This window comes from Lissotriton vulgaris, chromosome 10, assembly GCF_964263255.1.
Source record: "Lissotriton vulgaris chromosome 10, aLisVul1.2, whole genome shotgun sequence".
Classification (NCBI taxonomy): domain Eukaryota; kingdom Metazoa; phylum Chordata; class Amphibia; order Caudata; family Salamandridae; genus Lissotriton; species Lissotriton vulgaris.
The window spans coordinates 1,025,962,220-1,025,981,437 of NC_141698.1; the positions used below are offsets into that span (position 1 = coordinate 1,025,962,220).

A 19,218-nucleotide genomic window follows, 5' to 3' on the forward strand; every position below is an offset into this window, starting at 1 on the left:
CGGATTGGAAGTCATATAGAAGGTGGAAGTTGTTGATGTGTTGACTTAGCTGCAGTTGCACACACTTCTCCAACACTTTATCTAAGAGAAGGATGTTGGAAATGGGTCTGAAGTTGTCGAGGGAGGCTGGATCCAGCAACAGCTTTTTCAATATGGGTAGGACTTGGCCGGCTTTCAGAGAGTCAGGAATCGATCCATGCTGGAGAGAGGCATTGATTATTGTAGTCCAGCTATGAATAATGGATTGGGCGGCAGCAGCTAGGCAGTTGGAGGGGAGCCGGTCGTTGAAGTGGTTGTTCGGGTTTAAAGTAGAAAGGATTTTGGAGACGGAGTCTTCATCGTAGAGTGTAAAGTCGCTCCAGTGTGCTTGATTCTTAGGTGAAGCCTGTTGGGGCGGCGTGGAAGCAGGAGGCAGGTCAGAGGGGGGTGGAGAGTATGAGGCGGAACTGAGTTCGTTACCTAAGACTTTGATTTTGTCCACAAAAAACTAGGAGAGTTCCTCTGAAGATATTAGAGCCTTGGGGGTTTGATCCTTGAGGGACTCCAACCGTGACCGGAGTGGGAGCGGATAAGTTGCCGTTAATTAGAAATCTCTGAGACCGGTTTTGGAGGAAGGATCTGAACCATTCTAGGACTGAGCCATCCAATCCCATCCTTAGTTTGAGGCGCTCAAGTAACTTTCCATGGTTGACCATATCGAAAGCCGAGGATAGATCTAGGAGGATTAGGAGACAAGTGTTACCTTGGTCAAGGGCTTGGAGGGCATCATCAAGGATGTGGAGCAAGGTGGTTTCAGTGCTGTGTCCTGGCCTGAATCCGGATTGGAAGTCATCGAGAAGGTGGAAGCTGTTGATGTGTTGACTTAGCTGCAGTTGCACACACTTCTGCAACACTTTAACTAAGAGAGGGATGTTGGAAATGGGTCTGAAGTTGTTGGGGGAGGCTGGATCCAGCGACCGCTTTTTCAATATGGGGAGGACTTGGCCGGCTTTCAGAGAGTCAGGAATCGATCCCTGCCGGAGAGAGGCATTGATTATTGTAGTCCAGCTAGGAATAATGGATTGGGCGGCAGCAGCTAGGCAGTTGGAGGGGAGCGGGTCGTTGAAGTGGTTGTTCGGGTTTAAGGTAGAGAGGATTTTGGAAATGGAGTCTTCATCGTAGAGTGTAAATTCGCTCCAGTGTGCTTTATTCTTACGTGAAGCCTGCTGGGGCAGCGTGGAAGGAGGAGGCAGGTTAGAGGGGGGTGGAGAGTATGAGGCGGAACTGAGTTTGTTACCTAAGGCTTTGATTTTGTCTACAAAAAACGAGGAGAATTCCTCTGAAGATATTAGAGCCTTGGGGGTTTCTTTCGATGCTTTGGCCAGTTTGTTGGATTGGTGTTTGACCAGTTCGAAGAGTTTGCGGGGTCTGTTTTGGAGTTTCCCTAGTTCTGATCTGAAGAATTCTTTTTTTGAGTTGAGGATGTTCCTATTGTATGTATTTCTGGCCTGGTGGAGTAGTTTTAGGTGAGCGGCAGAGGGGTGCTGTCTCCAGATTCTTTCAGATTGCCGGAGGGATCTTCTCTCATTGTTGAGGGATCCAGTGAACCAGGGGTTTCTATCTTTGACTTACGTTCTTTTTTGTTTTAGAGCGGCTAGGTCATCCAGAATGTTCGATATAGTCGCAGAGTAGTGGTTGTTAAGGTCATTTACTGTTGTGAGATACGAGGGGGTTGGAGGTCAGATTTGCACCGAGCCTCCAGTTCTTTGTGGTCCATGTTCTTGGTGTCTCTGACCCAGCGTTTAGGAATCACCGGCTGTAGTGCCCTTGTCTTGTGGGTGCCGGTTAGTAGGAAGGCAATGGCGTGGTGGTCAGACCAGTCACAGGGGTCTATGGAGATGAGCTTGACTGTTGATTCCTTGGAGATAATCCAGTCAAGGGGGCCCCTTTCAAGTGAGTTGGGAGTAAGCAAGACTGGGTCAGGGCTTGATCGGCCAGGATGTCTTTAATGGCGTTGATATGAGAATCCTTGGGATCGTTCCAGTGCAGGTTGAAGTCACCAAGGAAAATGTCTTTAGCTTTGGGGGAACACTTTGCTGTGAGAATTTCCATGAGGTGGTCCGTAAAGGAGTCATTCATGCCTGGGGGGTGGTAAAAGATGTGCAGGGTACATAGTAGTGTGGAGTTACTGCAAATGGAGAGGGCGAGGAATACGCAGGAGTCGGTGGTATCCGCCAGAAGTTCAGCGACAATAAGGTTAGAGTGGTAGATGCAGGCGATGCCGCCTCCTTTCTTCCTATGTTGCCTGTCCAGCCTTGCAATGTTATAGTTGGGAGGGATTAAGAGGTCTAGGCATGGGGATGAGGAGTCATTTAGCCATGATTCTGTTAGAATTGCTAAGTCAAGATTTTTGTTCGGGATGAGAGCAGCAATATCGGCGGTGTGCTTTACTGCAGATTGGCAGTTAATTAAGAGACCAGTCAGGGGTGAGTCGGAGGGGGTTTGGGGAGTCGGGCGGACAGGTGTACAGGCGCTAGATTGCTTTCAATCGCCCTTCTGTTACGGAGGGTAGCTGATCTGCGGGGGTTGATCGCAACCGTGCAGATGGGATGTTTGGCACTCACGTCTGATGGGCAGGGGGCTGCATTGTAGTCCTGTAGGATGCCAAGGATTTCCTTTTCAGTAAGGTCTAGCGGATTTGGTGTGGCGAGAGTAGAGTTGTAGGAGAGGACGAGAGCTAGTGTTTCCTCCTCCGATAGGTGACAAGGATGCTTACGAGGGCGAAGATGCCTCAAGGATAGAGGTAGTGGGTGGTTGGGGAGCTCTGTGATAAGAGGGGGGGTGGGGTTGAGCGGGGGCTTGAGGCTAGCGAGGGAGAGTTTGGCTCGATGAAGGAGGTTCGCTAGATCCAGAATGGAGAAATGGATACTCTGAATTATTTTGGCAGCTCTGGAGTGCAGAGTATCGATAACCATATAAGGGGAAGGTGCTAGAGGACAGGGGTAAGAGGTTTGGTGGCAGTTCTATCGCCATGCCTACTGGATAGGAATGAAGGGCTAGCTCAACCTGTGTCGTAGGAATTTTAGGGCGTCTCAGTCTCAAGGTCGGAGTTGGGAGCTAGTGGGGAGGGGACCAGAGGTTCAGGGCTCGTTCTGCTGGCAAGGCCAGGAGACGTGCTCGGAGGGTTAGGATGGACTGTTTTAGGAGCAATAGGAGGGGTGGTTTGTGGTCTAGCAAGGCTAGCTTGGCCTGTATCATAGGTCATTGGGGGCGTACCAGTGTCAGAGTCGGAGTGGTGAGCTAGTGGGGGGGAGACCCAGGGTCTCGGGCCGATAGCGTTAGTCAGGCTGGTAGACAAGCTAGAGGGGTTAGGATGAATTGTGTTGGAACCCTCTGGGATGGCATGGGGGATGAAGGGGAGGAGGCCAAAGGTCTTGGGGCGGGTGTATTGGCAGGGCCGGGAGATGACCTAGAAGGGTTATGAAGAGCTGAGTTGGAAACCCTTAGGGAGGAGGTTTGTGGGAGGTTAGTCTCACAGGGGAGGCTCGTCAGAGGATCGCCATCGGAGTGGGTGTTGGTCACCCTGCTAGTGTTGTGCACATGGTTCCTGAGGAGGGTGAAAAGGTCCGCAAATTTATGGAGGTTTCTGGTTGAGGCTTGGATCAGTACAATGTCGCTTTTGTAGAGGGTGATGGTGAGGTCAGCTCGCAGTGTTTTGGAGGGCGCTATTATGATCTAAGTGCCATAAGGGATGTTCCTGGTAGTGCGTACATTGAGGAGGTGTGCAAAGGTATTGCAATTTGCGCCAAGAGAGAGTCCTATTAGAGTAGAAAACAAGGTCATTGACGGCTATGCTGTTGTCCGCACTGAGACGCAGGTCAGAGAACAGAGTCTCAGGGTGATTTTTCAGGGTGGAGTTATTGAAGTCTTTTGTAGCGGTTATGGAGAGGTTAGGGGGGTAAGCCAGGGTAAATAAGTTTACTCCAGTGCCGGTGAGGCCAGGGTTTGCCATGTTGGCTGGAGTTGGGCCCTGTAGGAGAAATAGGTTAAGTAGGCTGCAGGTTTCCTTAAGGCTGTGATCATTAGGATAGTAACCATATAAAAGGGTCAGTAGGAAGCGGATTTCCTAATGTCTGTGATCATAGGGATAGTAACCTTATAGGAAACAAGAAGTTGGCAAGGTCGTAAGGGATAAAAGAGGAGATTCTGAGTGCTTTTTCAAGTTCCCCGGACTTTCATTGACTGCTATATCAGGTTGGTGCCGCTTCAAGATGGCCGCCACACTCAAGCCTGGCTCAGGGTGTAGCTGTAGACCCATGTTTGTTTTGAAGGTGTAGTTCTCTTTCTGTTTCCATTGCCTGAGGGAGCCTAGCTCAGGTGTAGCTGTAGATCCTTTAATTTAATGGTGGTGCAGTCCTCTTTCTGTTTCCGTTGTCTGAGGGAGCCTAGCTCAAGTGAAGCTGTAGAATCTTTAGTTGAATGGTGCAGTCCTCTTTCTGTTGTCATTGCCAGGTTGGGCCAGGCTCGGGTGCAGTTGAAGACCAATTGAGGTTTTATAGAGCAGTCCTCTTTCTATAGCCATTACTTGGTGCAGCCATTTTCGTGGGTAAAGGGCCCGGTGCTGAATGGGGGAGCAGTTCTGTGCACGAAATGGCCGGTGGCAATAAAAAGTCCTATATCGCCGACCAGCAGCTGCAATGTGCCGCTAGAACTCCGATATAAAACTGCACCTGTGGCCTGGAAATCGCTGTTAACTCAATAATGCACACTGCCCACTAGGTGCATGTAGAGATCGCAGGCCTCTCCATCAGGGAGGCTACTCCACTCCACTGCTGGGTTGATGCGCCTTAGGTATGTGTCTTTGGGACAGGCACGGAGCTTGCCAGCTCCTGGGTATCCCTGCTGTGCCTGCATCCGGGGGCGAGGCGACCGACAGCTCCCCAGGGCCTCTGTTCGTGATGAGTGCCCTCTTGGCGCGGTGGGAACCTCACCTGTGGGATCCTCACAGATCCTCAGAGAGCAAAAGTTGTGGGAGCAGTGAGTCAGCCACCATTGGGGGCGAGGCGGCCAACAACTCCCCCGGGCCTCAGCTCGCACTGGGGGCACTCTTTGCACGGTGGGAGGCTTGCCTGCGGGCTCCACGCAGAACCTCCAGTTCGCGGCGGGTCACAGGCACCGGCCCAGGATGTCAAATGTAGGCCGCTAGATGGAGAACTCGCCTAAAAGTTCTGCGCTGAAATCGTCAGTTCACATGCTCAGGGACCCGGGATGCCAAGTGGCCTGCAGCGGGGTGGCGGGAAGAAGAGGGGAAATGGACTCACCACTATCTCAAGGCAGGGTGCACATCCTCGGTCTGGTTCCCTCACAGGCAATGTGTGCTGGAAAGTCTCGGCAATGACGATGAACATCCTGCTATTCTGGGCGAATCACTTAACCTACCGATGCCTAACAAAATATTTTTTTATGTGTCCTCATGTAAGGCAACTGGTGCTGTGTAAAGCACTCTGATACCCTTTACCTTCATGTCAATTTCGCGATATAGAAAACTCCGTAAAATAAAATACTACGAAAAACGTTTAGATAGATCCCATCCGAGTCCAGAGAAACTGTCACACATGCTCTCATCAGTAGCAGACTGGACTATGGCAACCCTCTCTACGCCGGAATCAACAAACTCCAGACCGTCCAGAATACTGCAGCCAGTCTGATCCTAGACATCTCCCGTCGCAGTCAATTTACCCAACACCTCTGCGACCTCCACTGGCTCCAATTGAAAGAAGAATAACTTTTAAACTCCTCACTCATGCATACAAGGCCCTCTACAACACTGGACCAACATACCTGAACAACCGTCTCTCCTTCCACGCACCCAAAAGACTCATCCGATCAGCTGACCTCTCTCTGGCCACCGTTCCGCGCATGTACAAGACCAGAATGGGAGGAAAGTCCTTCTCCTATCTCGCAGCCAAGGCCTGGAACGACCTCCCCCTCTTCCTCCGGCAAGCTCACACACTGCTCCAGTTCAGGAAGGACCTCGAGCCCTGGCTCTTTGGATGACCCCAGCACTCAATGAAGCTGCACCCTCTTCCCCAGTGCCTTGAGACCCTCCGGGGTGAGTAGGTGCTTTTAACCAACCCTAATTGATTGATTGATTGAGAGGTCAACCAATAAGTCTTCATCTCTGGCTATGATAGCATCGCCTGTGATGTGTAATGTCTGACCCGCAGCATTACCTAAAGCCAGATTGGTAGTTGTGCAGGAGATGCTTAGAATTGATGTGATCTTGGAGTTGCTCATAGACTGCTTTTCAATAATCTTACTGATAAGTGGTAGGTGAGTGATTGACTGGTAGTTGGAGAGGTAATCAGGGTCAGTGACAGTTTCTTTAGAAGTGGGAGGATCTGGCCTGTCTTGAGAAGTTCTGGAAAGATGCTTTGAGAAAGGGAAACATTGGCATTGGTAAGTAGCATTAACAGAGAGAGCTTTGATAACTTTGAAGGCTGGATTCGACGAGAAGTTGTAGGTATAAGAGGTGAAGCAGGCTTAGTGTCATTAATGTGTTGTCGGATCTTCTGTATTTTATCACCAAAGAAGAGGCTGATGGCATTGCACATTTCTGTGGAGTGAGGAATTAGTAGGTAAGTCAGGGAGTTAATTCAGTTATTGATTGTCTTGAACTGGGTTCTGCTTCATTGATGGTGTCTGTACAGTACTATGCTTTGGCATATGTGATGAGCTGCCTGCAGGTTTTGTGGAGGGACTTCAGTCTCAAGGGCTCTTCGGTTGTTCCTGCTCACTTCCATTTTGTTTCTCCTACCTGCGAAGGAAATGTTTATTGTTGGCAAGGTTTTTAAAGTGACAGGCTGCTAAAGGCTTGACTTGCAATTGTGTTGTAATTGGGGTATTCAATTTCACGTAGATTTTGAAAATAATTGTTGAAGTCATTTAGAAGGTGTGATAAAGTTCCTTTTTTGTGTAACCTTTCACACTGCTAACAAGGCCATAGTGAATGTGCTTTGATGCCTAAAGTGTATTCAAATTGACTAACTCCTAATTGTCATATTTAACTTTCCTATAAGGCCATAGGCTATGGTGCCCAAAATACATGCGTGGCATGGAAAGCTAAGTATCAGCTATGGCCCACAGAACTACTGTGTCATCCATTATGGCTACCAGGGAAACATGACTACAGGCTTGCACCTTTTTGACAGGAGAAAACCTTGCTTTTAAATATTAATAAGTCACCCCTATGTACCGCAGAAGGCAGGGTGCATGCCATTTAAAAGTGGGACATGTAGACCCTGATTCCGAGTTTGTTAGAAACAAGGTGCTATTTATCGCACCTGATAAATCATGAGCTTTTGAGAAATAACAAGCCAATATTGATGTTTACCTCATCAAAATCCTCAGGCTACGGTAAATACTGCTGTTAAATTCTGGGAGGTTTGACATGCCAAAATTTAACAAAGGGTGAGATATTTAACACGCCTAGGGTTTACTAGTTGCTTTAACTAATACCCAATGCTTAACACCAAACCACTCATAACAGAACCTTAGAAAGTAGAAACATGTCCTTACAGTGACTAACACCCAAAAACTATTTTCACTGAAGCAAGTCTCACTGGCCCATATAAAAACACTGAGAAGCAATAGTACATATTAATTCTGTATTTCTCAGGTTAGGGGCAGCTAGAAAAATAAATGAAGAACGATTTTTGATATTTATGAAAAGTCAAACTTAATGCTGAAAGAGGAGTTTTAATCTATATTAAGGAAGATGGACTTTTAGTAAGTTGACTTTTCCCTACCTGAAGCTCAGGGAGGCTAATTTGCATTAGCTCTCCAAATGCCACCCAGCTAGTGAATGGCGTGAAACCTGCTCCCAGAGCAGAAACAATGGCTTGGGTGTGGGGAGGTGTTTTTGTTTTTTTGCCAGGAAGATTTATTGAACTGTGCCCAGGAAAATTCTTTACTTCAAATGGGCCTCCCCTTCCACAAGCAAATGTCAGATTACACCTCCACAGTTTCGTACCTTTGTCCTCATAGTCAGACAGGCAATAATTAATGTTTTTTTTTTACCTCATTCACATATTGAAAACTACTCCAAAGCAGTATGAATTTACGGGATAAATAGTGTGAGAAGTTGGCCCGATATGCAACGTTCGCTATTCTAGCGACCGCTATGTATCGTTCCAACGACCCTTATGGTGTTTGGTTGTAAGTCAACCTATAGACCAGCTATCCTAGTAGCGTGGATACGAGCAGTCTAAGGCTAAAGACTCGAGAGGGCGCGTTAAGCCAGCTGTTTACCACACATGTACCCCTTGAACACCCAGTGAAAGGACACCACACAAGTGTTATGAAAATAAACAGTATATTTATTAAGAATCACAACAGCCCTGTACTCTTTATGAGGACAGGGTACTAAGCACAAACCAAATCTCTTTAGCAAATACTTCAAGTGCACAATTAAAACAAGTGTCCGAGGACACGGAAAGATTAAGGTCTCGGGCGGGCCCGATAAGGCAAGTCGGAAGCGAGGGACTCAGGACCCTAGAGTAAGGAGGCTATGCAGGCACCGAAATGCCGAGTTACCTAGCCACGAGGGCTGCGGCTGCACAAGTCTTACAGGCGTCGGGGTCTTCGCTGACGAGCCAGGAGCCGGAAGAAAAGGAGTTGCTGGCCGGCGACCAGTGCTGAATAGTTCGTAGAGATCCAAGCCTGGATCGGAGATTGATGAAACCTGAAAGCAGAGGGGACCAAGTTCGTACTACTAGCCAGTAGTCAGAGGGTACCAGGAAGGCACCGGTTGGCCGTCACCTCGACCAGGTGAGTGGGCGACGCTAGGCTCTGCAGTCTCACGGACCAGGAGGCGTTGTCGGCGACCACGGTGGAGGTGCGAGCTGTCCCACGAAGGATGATGCTGTCGGCGTCGCTGGGCCCAGGATGGGGCAACAAGCCTTGGCAGATCTCAGGGCCACGTGGTGGGCCTAAGATGGCGTCTTGAGTGGACCAGGAGGGTCCGGGGTGCTTCTCGCAAAGATGGAAGCAAGGGCCAGTCTGGAGCAACCAGACCAGCAGTGATGATTCTCGGATGTCGTCACAGAAGGGCACAAGCCAGCGGCTAGTGACCAGACAACAGGCTGAGCAGCGAGCAGAAGGGCCCCACGCAGATCGTGGAGATGCTGGGAGACTGCACTTCGGTGCTGGAGCGGCTCAGGGTCGGGGCTTCTCGGACCCCAGAGCACTCACCAGAGAGTTACCTCGATGGTCGTGCTGGTTTTAAGAGCGTGCAGGTTCTGATGATGGCCGGTCCCTCGAGGTCTCGTCGCACCCACAGATCACAGCTGAGCTGATGACGTGGGTAGAGGTCAGAGGTGCCAGGGAAGCCGGTTCTCGTCGAGCTGGGCCGTCGGATTCCTTGAGGAAGGACTTACAGCAAACCGCAGAGTTCTTAGTTGGTGCCCGCTGATGCAGGGTGACTACTCCTTAGTCACAAGGGAGAAATCTTGAGAAGAGTCTTGAATGTCCTTTCGTAGAAAGTAGTTCTTGAATCAAAGATGATCTAATTTGGAAGGGTCCCCGCTCCGGTCTTTATTCTAAAGAAAGGGGTGGGTACATGACTAGGTCCTGCCCTAAGGGTGGGACCAGGAAGGGGGGTAGTTACACCCCTCTCCCCTGCCGGACTTTCCCCAGGCCAGGGCTGTCGCCCCTGGAACTGGTTCTAACCGGCAGATGCGTAGTGAGCACCGGGGTGCCACTCCGCAGTCACCTTCTCGCCAAAGCCCTACCTACCCAGAATACACAAACCCTGTCTGGGACGGTGCGAACACCGCCCTCGACAGGAAACCCTTTGTCCAAGTGCTCCTCGCTGGAAGGACTCCCAGCAGCAGGAGGTCAGACTCGTGTCTGTGGTGGCAGCATCCATTTTGTGGAGCTGAGGCTTCAGTTAACTTTAACCGGGGTTCACAGTTACGTACATGTCGTGTCCCTCTAGAAGGGTGGAATGCTAACCTCGTCGCCAGCATTGGTGAGAGGGCAGCACCCCGATTCGTATGACACCTTACTCGACATGCCTTGATAACGCGACACCGGAGTTACCGATATGGTACGCGTTATCATGGAACAGCTATTGGGTCTTGATTCCGCAAGCTGCAGCCGGGCTCGGCTCGGGCCTGAACCTAGCTCACACGAGCCCACGCACTCTGCCTTCAGGATCGTTAAGGCCTGCCATAGGAGTGACTGATAGGAACTCGGGTGTCCATTGTATGGTTAGATATAGAGCTACTATACCTAGAGCGAAGGGTGGTTACACGTCTTCGCCCCAGCTGTCGTGCAGCCAGTTGTGTCAAATTTAGGAGGCCAGCCAGGGGTGGCATAATACATGCTTCAGCCCCTGGCGGCCCTGGGTACACCTATGCCCTGCGTTACGGGGTCTGATAAGGTGGCCCAGTACCAATTGGTAAATGCACCTAGGGTACATATCGTAATTTAGAAAGAGAACAGCCAGGCTGTGGGTCTGATTAGCAGGCCCACAGCCAGAGAAAGTCGTAAACCAGTGAAACAAAAGCAAAAAATCTGGGTGATCATAGGATTGCAGACCCTACTCTCCTACATGACCCCCCCCCAAACGTCGGAACAATAAGCTAACCTTGACCAGGTGAGTCTTCTTGTTCTAAGTGGAAATATCTGGAGAGCCCATCGGCATTGCCATGATCAGTACCAGGTCTATGTTCCACTGTAAAGTCCATCCCCTGTAGGGAAATGGACCACCTAAGCAGTTTGGGGTTTTCACCCTTCATCTGATTTAGCCACAAGAGGGGCTTATGGTCGGTCTGAATCTTGAAGTGAGTGCCAAACAAGTATGGCCTCAGCTTCTTCAGGGCCCAAACCACAGCAAAGGCCTCCCTCTCAATAGCTGACCAATTCTTCTCTCTAGGGGTCAGCCTTCTGCTTATAAAAGCAATGGGCTGGTCTTGACCATCAAAATTCAGTTGAGAAAGAACAGCTCCCACACCCAACTCAGAAGCATCTGTTTGGACAATGAATGGTTTGGAGTAGTCCGGACTCTTGAGGATAGGCGCCGTGCACATGGCCTGCTTTAGGTCATCGAATGCTTTTTGACAGCTCGCTGTCCACTGAACCTTTTTTGGCATTTTTTTACTTGTCAGTTCGTTTAATGGTGTCACAATGGAACCATAGTTCCTGACAAACTTCCTATAGTAACCAGTCACGCCCAAGAAAGCTCGAACCTGAGTCTGGGTGGTTGGAGGAGCCCAGTCCCTGATTGACTGTATCTTGCTCTCCAGTGGCTGAACCTGGCCTCCACCTACAAGGTGGCCCAGGTATACAACCTGTGTCTGCCCTATCTGGCACTTGGTGGCCTTGATAGTGAGACCTGCTGCTTGCAGTGCCTCTAACGTCTTCCGCAGGTGGACCAGGTGATCCTCCCAGGTGGAGCTAAAGACAGCGATATCGTCAAGATACGCCGCACAGAAGTCATCCAGCCCAGTAAGGACTTGATTCACCAACCGTTGGAAGGTGGCAGGTGCATTTTTCAGACCAAAGGGCATTACCACGAACTGATAATGCCCACCAGGGGTTGAAAATGCGGTTTTAGGCTTGGCGTCCTCAGCTAACCTGATTTGCCAATACCCAGCTGTCAGGTCAAACGTACTTAAGTAGTTGGCCGAAGCCAATCTATCGATAAGCTCGTCTGCCCTTGGTATTGGGTGGGCGTCAGTCTTAGTGACTGCATTGAGACCCCTGTAGTCTACGCAAAACCTCATCTCTCTCTTACCACCCTGGGTGTGAGGTTTCGGCACTAGAACTACGGGACTAGCCCAAGGGCTATCCGAGGGTTCAATGACTCCCAGCTCCAACATTTTCTGCACTTCACTCTTGATGCAGTCTCTAACGTGATCAGGCTGCCTGTAGATTTTACTCTTGACGGGCAGGCTGTCACCAGTGTCAACCTCATGGGTGCACCAATCGGTCTGACTGGGTGTTAGAGAAAACATATGTCTGAACGACTGAAGAACCTGTTTGCAGTCGCTCTGTTGATGTTCGGAGAGGCTGCCACAAAAGACAACACCATCTACCGAGCCATCGTCAGGATTCTGAGTGAGCAGGTCGGGGAGAGGGTCACTCTCCTCTTCCTGTCCCTCATCTAGGGCCATGAGCAAACTCATGTCCTTCCTGTCGACATATGCTTTTAGCCTGTTGACATGAAGCACCCTGTGGGGGCTCCGGGGAGTTCCCAGGTCGACCAGGTAGGTGACCTCTCCCTTTTTCTCCAGGATGGTGTAGGGCCCGGACCATTTGTCCTTGAGTGCTGCTGGGGCCACTGGCTCCAACACCCACACCTTCTGTCCGGGCTGGTAAACAGTCAAGACAGCCTTTTGGTCATGCCAAGCTTTTTGGAGTTCTTGGCTGGCCTTAAGGTTTTCAGATGCCTTTTCCATGTATTCAGCCATCCGCGAGCGGGGGCCAAGCACATAGTCCACTATGTTGGCTGCAGGCTTTTTGAGAGGTCTCTCCCATCCTTCCTTCACCAAACACAGGGGTCCCCTTACAGGATGCCCGTACAAAAGTTCAAAAGGGCTGTAGCCAACCCCCTTCTGCGGGACTTCTCTGTAGGCGAACAAGAGGCAGGGGATCAGGACGTCCCATCTACGCCGAAGCTTTTCCGGTAGTCCATGAATCATCCCTTTTAGGGTCCTGTTGAATCTCTCAACAAGCCCATTGCATTGTGGATGATAGGGTGTAGTGAACTTGTAGTTAACACCACATTCCTTCCACATAGCAGTTAAGTAGCTCGACATAAAGTTTGCACCTCTGTCGGAGACGACCTCCTTAGGGAAGCCCACTCTGGAGAACACTCCAACTAGGGCTCTTGCCACAACAGGTGCTGTAGTGGTCCTAAGGGGAATAGCTTCAGGATACCTGGTGGCATGATCCACTACCACCAGTATAAACTTGTGCCCTGATGCTGTAGGGGGTTCCATGGGACCGACGATGTCGATCCCCACCCGTTCAAAGGGCACCCCCACCACAGGCATTGGTATAAGGGGGGCCTTTGTCGTGCCACCTGACTTACCACTGGCTTGACAAGTGACACAGGAGCGGCAAAACTCCTTGGTATCTTCGTTCATGTGAGGCCAGTGAAAGTGTGAGACAAGCCTGTCCCACGTTTTCGTCTGGCCTAAGTGACCTGCTAAGGGAATCTCGTGGGCCAAGGTAAGTAGGAAACCACGCTGAGACAAGGGTACAACCAGCCTCCTGGTCATGCCAGGCTTGGGGTCTCTTGACTCAGTGTACAGGAGTCCATCTTCCCAGTATACCTTGTGGGTACCTGTGGCGTTCCCAGCAGCCTCAGCAGCAGCCTGCTGTCTGAGGGGTTCAAGAGAAGGGCAGTCTAACTGGTCCTTCCCCAGGTCTTCCCTTGAGGGTCCCCCTGAACCCAAGAATTCAACTTGATCAAGTTCGAATTCCCTAGGCTCAGTTTCCCTCAATTCCTGTAGGTCAGCCTCCTCTGAGACTTGATCCTCGACCTGGGGCAAGGGGGAAGGCGAGCCTTAACCCTACTGCTCTTTTTCTTGGGAGGTGTCTGGTCCGTTGTTCCAGGATCCAGCACCTGTTCAGTGGGGCATTTCCTGACTTGTGACCTAGTCACAGCGAACACATGTGCTGGCAAACCTAACATTTCCATGTGAGTCCGGTGCTCCACTTCTGACCATTGTGACGACTCCAAATCATTGCCCAACAAACAATCCACTGGGAGGTCTGGACTAACTACAACCTTCTTTTGGCCAGTTACCCCTCCCCAGGAGAAAGCTACAATTGCCATACTGTGATTGGTAGTGACATTGCTTGCATTGGTCACCAGGAATTCTGTACCTGGCATGATCTGTCCAGGGTCCACAAAGTTAGGCGTCACCATGGTGACGCTGGCACAAGTGTCCCTATAGGCCTGAGCCATCTTTCCATTTATGAAAGGCGTCTGTCGGTATTTGCCCAAAGTATTGGGGCTTACGTCAGGGGATACGTCCGCGTCCCCTGTACTGACAAGGACAGCCTGAGTGAGTGTGCCAACTAAGTTGTCACGCCCCTCAGAACCCAGGGTTAACCCTACTAAACCCTTGGGAGGCGCACTACCACTGCTGACTGTACTAGGGGGCACAGGTGCCTTAGGGGCTGCAGTGACAGGAGTCTGCCCTCCTCCTTTCTTGGTGCACTCACTAAACCAGTGAGATTTACTTTTACAGTACTGGCACCATCTTTTGGATTGGCCTTCTTTCTTCTTTTGGGGAGCCTGACCCCCACCCTCTTTGGGTTGTTGGGGACCTGTTGAAGACTTCTGGTCATTTTGTTCCCCTTTAGAATCTTTACCCTTCTGGTCTGCTTTCTTCTGACCACCTTGATTCTGGCCCTGGTTCTGTTTAACTCTTGTACGAACCCATCTGTCTGCCTTCTTTCCCAATTCTTGGGGAGAGGTCAGATCCGAGTCGACAAGATGCTGATGCAACAACTGGTTCTGACAATTGTTTAAAATTTGTTCTCTCATCATCAAATTATACAATCCTTGATAATCAGTAACCTTACTGCCCAGCAACCAGCCCTCAAAAGCCTTAGTGGCACAATCGACAAAATCAGACCAATCTTGAGACTGCGTTTTCTGGGTATCCCTGAACAGCACCCTGTACTGCTCAGTGGTTAGGCCGAACCCTTCAACGAGTGTATTTTTCAAGATTTGGTAATTGTTAGCATCCTCCACCCTTGTGGTGAGGAGCTTGTCTCTTCCTTTTCCTTCAAAGGAGAGCCACAAGATAGCTGCCCACTGACTCTGGGGAACACCCTGCACAGTGCAGGCCCTCTCCAAAGCAGTAATCCATTTGTGGATGTCGTCCCCTTGTTTAAAGGGGGGCACTATCTTACCAAGGTGTTTCGTATCGAAACTCTTTTCCCTATTACTAGGTACATTGCTGCCACCAGTGGGGACTGCCCCACTTAACTGTTGCTCTCTAGCAAAGGCAAGCCTCTCTTTGGCCAGGGCAAGTTCTTCCCTTTCAATCCTTAGATTGGCTGCCCTTTCCTTAGCTTCGTACACTCTCCTCTGAGGGGACGTCATCCCTCTCTGAGAAGAGTTGTGAGAGCCATTGGTTTGAAGGGATCTGCCAGAGTCTCTTGACAGAGATCGGGCTCGTCCATTCCCAATGTTAAGCTGACCTGATAGTGGCCCCAGGGGTCCCCCAGTACCGCTATCATGTTTGCTTAAGTTGGACCTGCTTAGTCTGACGACTTCTACCTGTCCCTTATCTGCCTCATCCCCAGAGAGATCCTCATCCTCATCCTCCTCCACATCTTCGTTCTCAGTTGCGAGGTGGATGAGGTCAGGATCGTCTCGGGTTCCCTCGAGGGGAGGCATGTCTCCTTCTGGATTAGAAGAGCTACGAAGTTTCTCAGCTCTTCTGGCATCATAAGTCTCCAAGAGACCAATCAGAAAGGACGTTGTGGGGTTAGACCCCTGCTGAATCTTCCTGGAGTGACACAGTCGTCTTAACTCCTTGAAGCTCAGCACAGTATATCCTGAAGGGATGACCTGTGGAGGGTCAACTGACACAAGGGGAGACCCAGAGTTTCCTCCTTTGTCCGACATACTGTTTCTAGTGTGGTGTAAGTGATGCACCTACCTACACTACGTGTTTACCTACTGTACCCTTGCTAAGAGTTGTAGCCAAGGTGTGCTAAGCCTTGAGGAGCTGCAACAGCTGGTTCAGTAGAACTCAGAGTATTCTAAGCTTTAGTTATATGTACTAACAGTACTTGTGCGATCTTTCAACAAGATATTCTTAGGATACGTGTGGTAAAACAACAGCAAGCTCAAATCCCAACCGCTGCTCACCAATGTGAGAAGTTGGCCCGATATGCAACGTTCGCTATTCTAGCGACCGCTATGTATCGTTCCAACGACCCTTATGGTGTTTGGTTGTAAGTCAACCTATAGACCAGCTATCCTAGTAGCGTGGATACGAGCAGTCTAAGGCTAAAGACTCGAGAGGGCGCGTTAAGCCAGCTGTTTACCACACATGTACCCCTTGAACACCCAGTGAAAGGACACCACACAAGTGTTATGAAAATAAACAGTATATTTATTAAGAATCACAACAGCCCTGTACTCTTTATGAGGACAGGGTACTAAGCACAAACCAAATCTCTTTAGCAAATACTTCAAGTGCACAATTAAAACAAGTGTCCGAGGACACGGAAAGATTAAGGTCTCGGGCGGGCCCGATAAGGCAAGTCGGAAGCGAGGGACTCAGGACCCTAGAGTAAGGAGGCTATGCAGGCACCGAAATGCCGAGTTACCTAGCCACGAGGGCTGCGGCTGCACAAGTCTTACAGGCGTCGGGGTCTTCGCTGACGAGCCAGGAGCCGGAAGAAAAGGAGTTGCTGGCCGGCGACCAGTGCTGAATAGTTCGTAGAGATCCAAGCCTGGATCGGAGATTGATGAAACCTGAAAGCAGAGGGGACCAAGTTCGTACTACTAGCCAGTAGTCAGAGGGTACCAGGAAGGCACCGGTTGGCCGTCACCTCGACCAGGTGAGTGGGCGACGCTAGGCTCTGCAGTCTCACGGACCAGGAGGCGTTGTCGGCGACCACGGTGGAGGTGCGAGCTGTCCCACGAAGGATGATGCTGTCGGCGTCGCTGGGCCCAGGATGGGGCAACAAGCCTTGGCAGATCTCAGGGCCACGTGGTGGGCCTAAGATGGCGTCTTGAGTGGACCAGGAGGGTCCGGGGTGCTTCTCGCAAAGATGGAAGCAAGGGCCAGTCTGGAGCAACCAGACCAGCAGTGATGATTCTCGGATGTCGTCACAGAAGGGCACAAGCCAGCGGCTAGTGACTAGACAACAGGCTGAGCAGCGAGCAGAAGGGCCCCACGCAGATCGTGGAGATGCTGGGAGACTGCACTTCGGTGCTGGAGCGGCTCAGGGTCGGGGCTTCTCGGACCCCAGAGCACTCACCAGAGAGTTACCTCGATGGTCGTGCTGGTTTTAAGAGCGTGCAGGTTCTGATGATGGCCGGTCCCTCGAGGTCTCGTCGCACCCACAGATCACAGCTGAGCTGATGACGTGGGTAGAGGTCAGAGGTGCCAGGGAAGCCGGTTCTCGTCGAGCTGGGCCGTCGGATTCCTTGAGGAACGACTTACAGCAAACCGCAGAGTTCTTAGTTGGTGCCCGCTGATGCAGGGTGACTACTCCTTAGTCACAAGGGAGAAATCTTGAGAAGAGTCTTGAATGTCCTTTCGTAGAAAGTAGTTCTTGAATCAAAGATGATCTAATTTGGAAGGGTCCCCGCTCCGGTCTTTATTCTAAAGAAAGGGGTGGGTACATGACTAGGTCCTGCCCTAAGGGTGGGACCAGGAAGGGGGGTAGTTACACCCCTCTCCCCTGCCGGACTTTCCCCAGGCCAGGGCTGTCGCCCCTGGAACTGGTTCTAACCGGCAGATGCGTAGTGAGCACCGGGGTGCCACTCCGCAGTCACCTTCTCGCCAAAGCCCTACCTACCCAGAATACACAAACCCTGTCTGGGACGGTGCGAACACCGCCCTCGACAGGAAACCCTTTGTCCAAGTGCTCCTCGCTGGAAGGACTCCCAGCAGCAGGAGGTCAGACTCGTGTCTGTGGTGGCAGCATCCATTTTGTGGAGCTGAGGCTTCAGTTAACTTTAACCGGGGTTCACAGTTACGTACATGTCGTGTCCCTCTAGAAGGGTGGAATGCTAACCTCGTCGCCAGCATTGGTGAGAGGGCAGCACCCCGATTCGTATGACACCTTACTCGACATGCCTTGATAACGCGACACCGGAGTTACCGATATGGTACGCGTTATCATGGAACAGCTATTGGGTCTTGATTCCGCAAGCTGCAGCCGGGCTCGGCTCGGGCCTGAACCTAGCTCACACGAGCCCACGCACTCTGCCTTCAGGATCGTTAAGGCCTGCCATAGGAGTGACTGATAGGAACTCGGGTGTCCATTGTATGGTTAGATATAGAGCTACTATACCTAGAGCGAAGGGTGGTTACACGTCTTCGCCCCAGCTGTCGTGCAGCCAGTTGTGTCAAATTTAGGAGGCCAGCCAGGGGTGGCATAATACATGCTTCAGCCCCTGGCGGCCCTGGGTACACCTATGCCCTGCGTTACGGGGTCTGATAAGGTGGCCCAGTACCAATTGGTAAATGCACCTAGGGTACATATCGTAATTTAGAAAGAGAACAGCCAGGCTGTGGGTCTGATTAGCAGGCCCACAGCCAGAGAAAGTCGTAAACCAGTGAAACAAAAGCAAAAAAATCTGGGTGATCATAGGATTGCAGACCCTACTCTCCTACAAATAGGGTAAGAGGTTTTTCCACAGAAAAAGTATTTTCACTGCATGGAAAAAAGGAAAAGCAGTGCAGTATATAAATAACTTGAAACAGTCAAATTAACCTAAATGGATATTTTGCAAGCTTAGAGTGAGGCATATTCATATTCATTTGCGGCCGGTATGACCCGCAGGTGGAGAGGTCGGGGTCACATGGGGAGGGTGGGGGGGAGGTTCAATAAAAAAAAAAAGTCAACTTACCTTCGCTGCCTGTTCCTACACCGTCCTCTCTACAACAGGAAGCATCCTCAGACATCCTCCTCCCCTCCCCTAAGCCAATGACAATGCTGCAATGCAGGATTGTGAGTGGCTGGGTCGCCGACCACACAGGCATCTATGGGGATGCCATTGGTCATGGAGAAAACAGAGAGTGCGTATGACTGTTTGGTCGGCCCTGGGGCTGACCAAACAGTCAGCGCACTCAGAGTGGGCAAGCTTTTTCTCCCCTGCCCTAGGGCAGGACCGCCCGTCCCCAAACCAAACCCTTCTGCTTTCTCTCAGTGCAAGAAGCAGAAACATACAATGGTATTTATAATACCATTTTATGTTTCTGCATCTCACACTGCAAGAAAGCAGTGGGGCGACGCTCCTCTGCCCATATGGAGGAGCCGCCCCTGTTCATATTATTTTGACATTTGCAGAGTTATAGGTAAATATGATTTCTAATTTTAGCGAACCCAGAAAGTTAAGACATTGAGAATGTGGACCACCTTTGCACTCATCACCACCTGCTCAATTCTTCATAACACCCATTTTCCCTCCCTAAACTGCTGTACTGGCGGATTTACTGCCATCATAAGTGTCTTTGGTAGGTC

General features: G+C 50.6%; 1 protein-coding gene across 1 annotated transcript in view; it reads left to right on the plus strand.

The window, feature by feature from the left end:
• Positions 1-19,218, plus strand: part of NEK11 (NIMA related kinase 11) — a 593,243-nt gene that overhangs the window by 375,448 nt on the left and 198,577 nt on the right. The window lies entirely within an intron of this gene.